The sequence below is a fragment of the Dryobates pubescens genome, chromosome Z (genome assembly GCF_014839835.1).
Source record: "Dryobates pubescens isolate bDryPub1 chromosome Z, bDryPub1.pri, whole genome shotgun sequence".
Lineage (NCBI taxonomy): Eukaryota > Metazoa > Chordata > Aves > Piciformes > Picidae > Dryobates > Dryobates pubescens.
In genome coordinates this window covers 3503288-3511578 of record NC_071657.1, presented here as the reverse complement: position 1 = coordinate 3511578, position 8291 = coordinate 3503288, and positions in this window count along the sequence as shown.

The window sequence follows — 8291 nt, the reverse complement described above, 5'->3', positions numbered from 1 at the left end:
CTTTTCAGTCCGCCCTTTCCCGGTTGCCATGGTATTCCACCATGATCAACAGCAGCTTCCTTCACATCAACCAGCACTGTTAGCTGCCATGGGTGAGTGCCTCCCACCCCAGTGTCCATTTTCTCTAAGCAGTCCTTAAACACTGTGTTTGGCCCTCACATCTGCTGGAGAGCAGCCCTGTGAAGAAGGCCCTGGGAGTCCTGGTGGAGAACAAGTTCTCCATGCGTCACCAATGTGCCCTGGTGGCCAAGAAGGCCAATGGGATCCTGGGGTGCATTAGGAGGAGTGTGTCCAGCAGATTCAGGGAGGTTCTCCTCTCCCTCTCTCTGCCCTGGCGAGGCCACTCCTGGAATATTGCATCCAGTTTTGGGCTCCCCAGTTCAAGAGGGACAGGGATCTGCTGGAAAGAGTCCAAGGGAAGGCTAAAAGGATGATGAAGGGACTGCAGCACTGCCCTATGAGGAGCGGCTGAGAGCCCTGGGGCTGTTTGGTCTGGAGAAGAGAAAGCTGAGAGGGGATTTAAGAAATGCCTCTAACTCTCTGAGGCTGAGTGTCAAGAGGGAGGGGACAGGCTCTGCTCAGTTGCACCCTGGGATAGGACAAGGGGCAATGGCTAGAAACTCCAGCACAGGAGGTTCCACCTCAACACGGGGAGGAATTTCTTCCCTGTGAGGGCCGCAGAGCACTGGAACAGGCTGTCCAGAGGCCTTGTGGAGTCTCCTTCTCTGGAGCCTTCCAAGAGCCAACCAAAACAGCAACAAAGCAGCCCCTTGGGAGCACCAAGCCAGAGGCAGTGGAGCAGCCGGACAGCCCAGTCCCTGTGCAAAAGGACACTGCCGCTTTGGTGGCCAGGAGCTAGGGCCAGAGGTGATGCCAGCAAGCACGGAGAAGCCTGCAGAGCACTGCCAGAGCCACATGGTTGCCTGTGCTTTCCAAACCCACTTCACCCCGTGTTTCAAAAGACAAAGCTCACTGTGATTCTTTACCACTGAGAGCATCAGCCCAGCTGCACAAAGGGAAAGGGAGGAGCTGTGGAGCTTTACACACTTGGGTCCAACTCATCCAGAGCTGGCAAGGGGACTCTGAGACCATGTCTGGGAGCATTTCTGCCAGGCGTTTGTGGAGCTGCCGGCTGCTGGCACGTAGAACATTGCCGTAAGAGCTCACTGGCTGGGCTTGTTTTCACACCCTCCAACTTTCTCTTGAGAGAGAGAGAGAAGCAGCTTGGTTTAAAAACAAAAACAAACCCCAAAACCAACCAAAAGGTTGGCAGATTCCCATGTGAAACAAGAGACAAGTCTAAAAGTCATCCCTCCAGCAGCACCCCACCTATCAAATTGCCCCAGTTTGCTTTTACCACATCACAGCCTGGAGCACAAACAAACAAACAAACAAGAAACCCAAACCCTTACTTGAAAGAAAATAAGTAATATATTTAAAAAATAAATTTAAAAAAAGAAAGCAGAATCTCTGTATGATTTAGCTTGGAGCTCTGTGGTCTTTATGGTCATAGGTTGGAAGAGACCTCAAAGATCATCAAGTCCAACCTGTCACCCACAGACCTCATGCCTGCTAGACCACGGCTCCAAGTGCCACGTCCAATCCCCTCTTGAACACCTCCAGGGACGGTGACTCCACCACCTCCCTGGGCAGCACATTCCAATGGCTAACAACTCTCTCAGTGAAGAACTTTCTCCTCACCTCCAGCTTAAACTTCCCCTGGCACAGCTTGAGCCTGTGTCCTCTTCTTCTGGTGCTGGGTGCCTGAGAGAAGAGACCAAGCCCCTCCTGGCTACAACCTCCCTTCAGGTACTTGCGGACAGCAAGAAGGTCTCCCCTGAGCCTCCTCTTCTCCTGTCTGAACAACCCCAGCTCCCTCTGCCTCTCCTCACAGGGCTGTGCTCAAGGCCTCTCCCCAGCCTCGTTGCCCTTCTCTGGACATGTTCAAGTGTCTCAATGTCCCTCTTAAATTGAGTGGCCTAGAACTGGACACAGGACTCAAGGAGTCCCTTCTAAACGAAACGGTTCTATGATCACCACACCCCTTTCCTATTGGGTTTGGTGGTCACCCTAAAGGACATGCACTGACAAGTCCTCATAGGGAAGACCTGTGCTGATGAAGGAGTCCAGGATCACAGCATCACCCCAGGGGCAGGATGACATCTCTGAAGCATACAGATTATGCTCTCCATTTGCAGAATGCTCTTAGAGACATGTGGAGCCAGTGAAGAGCGTGACATGCTGGAGATCAGCACCGGAGCAAATCAGCTTTGAAGGGCAAAGAGGTGTTTTGTCTCTCGGTGGCCCAGTTCCTTTGTCTTGCCAACTGCAGCACAGCCAGGGCAGATGTGTTCTGGCAGAAGAGGCAGTGCTGAGTTCATCCCAGGTGCTGGCTTCAGCATATAATTCACCTTTCCACTCATCAAACATCAATGCCTCGAGGACATGCTTGAGATAAGGAAGTGTGAGAACACCAGTGGCTTAGGTGAGATGGAGTGTGGAGGTGGAACAAGTCCAGCTGTGTTCTCAGAATGTCTGAATGTTGCCCCTTTCAGGGATGAAACGCTGACTTTCCGCCTGTATCTCTGCAACTCACTTCTGCACCCAGCTGCTAGGAGTTTGCACCACATATTCTCCAGATCTGGGCAGTCCTCCAAAGTTAGATCTGTGTGGGAGCCTCACTGTGGAGCACAAAGCTGAGGGGATGGGTTGGTCGTCTGTGGAGATGTCGGGAGGGGGAAGATTACAGCTTGTAACTCACCTGGACAAACCCCTGGGTGACAGGATGTGAATTCAGATTCACCCCACCTTTGAGCAAAGGGATTGAGCAAGAGGCCTGATGAGATCCTCCCATGTCTAAGTCATTCTAAAACACCATCATTCCCTTGGAAAACACGGTGGCTGAGGCAGCAGCTGAGGGTGGGTTGGTTACCCCTAGGATGCAGAGATGTTGTGAAACCAAGGAAGGTGCAAACCTTGACATGTAAAGGGCAGCTGGGCATCGGTCACGGGTGGCAACTGCAAAGTGCAGGGCTGTGCCCAGCAGGTGTGACTTTCTGTCTAGGAGTTTGCCCTCTGCATTGAAAATCAACCTGTCTCAAACTGCCACTGGCCTCTCTGTGAGGCATTTTGTGACAGAGTGGCCTGTTCCAGGGCTGCTAGATGGTAGTGCTGCCCAGAGTCATGACTGGACACATTGCCTTGATGCATAGCAAAGCTTCACTGAGGACTGCAGCACTAGGTAGGAGAAAAAAAGCACAAGAGCCCACGGTGGGGCTTGCTGATAGCACTGTACCCCAGCCTGGGAGACAGCGGCAGCCTCCAAAGGGTTTTGTCACAGTGTGCAGAACAGGCAGATGGTCAGAATCTCCATCCTGGGAGGTGTTCAGATGCCATCTGGACACGGCCCTGCATGAACGGTTCTAGGTTGCCTTGCTTGAGCTGAGGGGTTGGACCAGATGATCTGTAGAAGCCCCTTCTAACTTGACCTTCTTTCTGTCTGCATGTGGTCCCCAGAAGAGCAGAGCTGTGTGAAGTGCTGACACTCACAGCCCCACAGCCATCCTGCAGCAGTGGTTCTGAGGACAGCCACTCCCAGGGACAGACCACATCCAGCATCCTGGTGCTTCTTCAGGGTGTCTTGAGTTTCTTGACAGCTCTTAGCCCTCATCCTCCACCCCCTTCTCCACGCTGCGCTGCCTGCTGCTGGTGTTTTCCCACGCTGCGGCAGGTACCTGACCCTGTTTCTCCCTGCTCGGCTGCTGCTGCTGCTGCTTTGCTTTGGTAGGTTTAACACAGGCTTTTCCCAGCTTTGGAGGCTGCACACCTAATCAACTGCCAGAGGGTTATTTATAGTCCTGCAGCCTCTTGCTTTTGACTTGTTCCAAAACTTGGAAGGCCTCTGCTGCTGTCACGCTTACGTTGCACATTAATATCAGGAGACACCTGGTGCCGGGGCCCAGTTTGCATGCCAGGCACTCGGGACAGCTGTGCCTGGTGTGGAGAGCATCTGCTCTTTTAGTGCAAAGGCTGGGCTGTTGTTACCAGCAGCAGCAGGCTCCTTCCTGGTGGAGCCCTGGGCGACAGCAGAAGGTGGTAGAAAAGCAAACCAAAAAGCCACAAGAGTGCTGCCGAAGGCTCATCCTGCTCCAATGCAGCTAAAGCCTCCCCGTGGGGGATATTTGTTTTGAAACTGAGACAGTTTCCTCACTGCCACCCACTGTGTCACAAGGATGTCTAAGATGGGAGCACCCAGAGTGGGCTGTCCAGGATGCCAGCACCAAAGCACAAACAATCTGTGTCTAGGGACGCTGAACGGCCATGCAGGCTAAACAGGATCCTTGCTGCTGAGGTTTTACCATGGCCCCTGGGTTGTTGCCTCAGGAAATGCAAGGTGCCTGGGTTTTTTGTACCCATTAGGAGCTGATGGTGACTGTTGGCTGCCTGGCCACCCTGCCCCCTCTTCTGGGAACCTTTAAGATGCACTTGCACTTTGTCTCCCTACCAGGATACTTAATGTGTCCTTCCCTGTCTTCCAAACACTGTTTTTAATGGCTTCAGTATAGCCTGCTTCATGTTGTTGCACACTTGAAACCATCTCTGGTTTTGAGGTGGTCTGGAAAGCAGTAGGATCCCTGTAATCAGCTAGTGCAGGTGCCCGTGTCCATGGCTGTCCTGCCACTTGCTCCTAGAGGTGTTTCCACAGCATCATAGAATGGTCTGAGTTGGAAGGGACCTCCGAAGGTCATACAGTCCAGGCCCCTCTGCGGTGAGCAGGGGCATCCTCAACTGGATTAGGCTGCCCAGAGCCCTGTCCAGCCCCACTCTGAATATCTCCAGATGTGACCTGTGCTAGACTCTATGGTCCTGCTCTGCCAAGGGGGGTTGGACCTGATGATCTTCAGAGGTCCCTTCCAACCCCTAACATCCCATGAGCCTGGGCTGGGCTCTGCACAAGGCTGGTTCCAATCTTGCCCTTGGGAGACTTTGGGAAGGGGGAAGGTGACCAATTCAAGGTTCTCCTTTTAGAACCATTCTTCTGGTGTGCTGAGCTGGCTGTGCACATGTTTTATATTCCCTCTTCAGGGAGTTTACACTGCCCAGTAACCTTTGGCTTTTATTGCTCCTCAGCTCTGGAAATCCCTCCACTAAAGTAAATATTTAACTGCATTAGCAGTTGTTCTTGAGGCACATGTGGGCCTGTTGGTCTTGTTTAGTCTAGTGTAGAGGAGGCCTAAGGGGGGTTCTGAGAGGAGCCTACAGCTGCTGGAAGGACGCTACCTCTTCTTGGTAGTGCCAAATGACAGAAGAAAAAGTGCCAGGCACAAGCTGCAACCCTGAGATGTTCAGGCTGGGAGCTGGGAAAGAGACCTTTCCTTGGAGGGTGAGCAATCCAGACCAGCAGTGAGGTGGGAGATCTCCACCCTTAGTGGGCTGTCTACAAAGTTGTGGATGCCATGACCAAGCCCTGCTGTGCACGAGGTTTGCTGGGCAAGCCCTGGAGGGCCTTGCCAAAAGCATGCAGGGTCCTGGAGACACAGCAGCTCACTCTCCAGAACACATGGATGTGTTTCCTTAAAGTGGATTCCTTTCAAATCTGGTCCCAGCCAACACTCTGCTATGTGGACAACATGAGGCCACCTCCTGCAAGCCACTCCCACACCAGCAGCATCACGGAGTTGCTTCAGTCAGAAAAGACCTCTAAGATCATTGAATCCAACTGTCAATTCAATACCATCATGGCCACTAAACCATGTCCCAAAGTGCCACTTCCAGGGATGGTGACTCCCCCACTTCCCTGGGCTGCCTGTTCCAATGCCTGGCCACTCTTGCAGCAAAGAAATTGTTCCTAATATGAAACCTAAACCAATCCTGAGGCCATTTCCTCTTATTCTATCACTTGATCCTAGAGAGAAGAGACCAACCCTCACCTCACTCCAATCTCCTTTCAGGGAGTTATAGAGAGCAATGAGGTCTCCCCTCAACCTCCTTTTCTCCAGGCTGAACACCACCAGTTCCCTCAGCTGCTCCTCACCAGCCCTGGTCTCCAGACCCTTCACCAGCTTTGTTGCCCTTCCCTGGACCTGCTCCAGTAGCTCAAGTGTCTTTCTTGTAGAGGGATCAACCCTCAGCACAGTCCTGGAAGAGGGCTGCCATGGGCCTTTATGGTCTTCAATGCTTCACTACCAGAACACCCAGATCCAGACAGCAACTGCAATGCCTCCAGTGCTGCCACTGCAGAGAACCTTGCTGTATTGTTGGCTTTGAGCATGGCCTTGCTTCTCAGGAGTGACAAGCTGGGGCTGTACAGCTGGGACATGTTGTATGCTCCAGATCACTCTCCTTCAGTGGAGGACAGCAAGAAACATCTGCATCCCCTCTGTGCTGGAGGCAACAGGTCATGCAGTGCTGTGGGAAAGTTGCTGGCCAAAACAAGGCTTGGTCTTCTCCAGGTTCCTCAGTGGTGTTCAAGCACTGTGGCCTTCACAGGGCCAACCTAAATGCCACACTAAGAGATGACAAAGTGGAAGTCACCCCTAGAAAACTGGGTTTGTGTTTTCCTTTTCTCTCAAACAGAGGCTTACAGCCCCTGGTGAAGGTCCTACCTACTGTCCTCCTTGAAAAAGAAGAGAAAAGATACTTCCTGGAGGAAGTATCCAGGAGGATTTCTGGTGGCTGTGTGCCCTCGCATTGGCTGCGCAGCTTGAGCTATGTCTGAGACAGCTGCACCGAGCCTGAGCTTTCCTGCTCTGTGCTGCAGGTATCACAAAGGGGTGTTCTGGGCTGCCAGTGGTACAGCATGATGTGGGAGAGCTTCTCCCCATCCCCCTCATCTGGAGCTGACCTTGGACTCCCCTAAGGCTTCTGCCAGCACAGGGACAAGGGTCCTGATTCTGTCACATCCTCTCTGCACCCTCACCCAGTGCAGCCCTGCAATATGTACAGGAGTGGTAGGTGTGGGAGTCCTGGGCTCTCCTGCAAAGATGAAGGCTTAGCCTTGCCACCAGCAAGACAGAGAAACCCCGATGCAGCAGCAATGGGGAAGGAGACTGCTGCTTCCACACCTGATTTCACTCTTGTGCCCTCATGGTGCCGGCCCTGCCTTTGTCCTTCTTCCCACACACCTGCCCATGTCCATGCCACCTGCCTGGGGTCACAGAATCACAGCACCATGGAAAGGTTGGAAAGGGGTTGGAAAGGACTTCTGGGGATCATCTAGTCCAACATCCTCTGCTAGAGCAGGATCATCTAGATCAGGTTGCACAGGAAGGTGTCCAGGTGGGGTTTGAAAGTCTCCACAGGAGACTCCACAGCCTCGCTGGGCAGCCTGTTCAGATGGAACCTCCTGGGTTTCTGTTGTGCCCTCTGCTCCTTGTCCTATTGCTGGGTACCACTGAAAAGAGTCTGGCCACATCCTCTTGCCCCCCACCCTCTAGCTATTGATCAGCATTGAGAAGAGCCCCCCTCAGTCTGCTCCTCTGCAGGCTCAACAGCCCCAGGTCTCTCAGCCTTCCCTCCTCAGAGTGATGCTGCAGTCCCCTCAGCAGCTTCCTAGCCTTTTTTGGACTCTCTCCAGCAGGCTCCTCTCTCTCTGGAGCTGGGGACCCCAGAACTGGACACAGTACTCCAGGTGTGGCTCACTAGGGCCAAGCAGAGGTGGAGGACCCACACTCTTTGCAGTCTTTTTAATGCACCCCAGGAGACCATTGGCCTTCTTGGGTCACTTGTCTCATCGTGAGCCCTTACCAGGCCTTTGCCTCCCGGGTGACCTGCTGTTTGCAGGCTCTCCATCTGGCTGGGCACAGATGGCAGGAGACCAGGCTGGATTGCACCACATCTCTCTTGCTCCACCTCTGCCTGCTGGCCCTTATCTGCCCTGTGGCCTTGGTGTCGTCACCGCTCCACTCAGCACCTGCCAGTTCCTGGCTCTTATCTGCTGCCTTTCCTGGATTTCATGGCCGCTCTCCACCTCTTCCCTCGCTGTGCTGGCACCGATATTTTTAACCCCTGTCCTGCTGCTCCTCCCAGGGACCCACCAGCACCACGGGAAGCCAGGGAGCAGAGTGCTTCCTTGCCCATGCAAGCCAAGCCCAGAGCATGCAGTCCCACTGAACGAGGGGCACAGCCAGAGAGGGGTGCAAGCAGCACACTCATTTTCCACCCTCAGCTCCCTCCCTGCCTCCTGATGGTTTCTGACATTCTGTCTCTCTGCTCACCCTGAGGTTTCCCAACAAGTAAGAAGGAGATTGGTTTGTTCTTCTCCTCTGCATGCACACACACACACACACAAA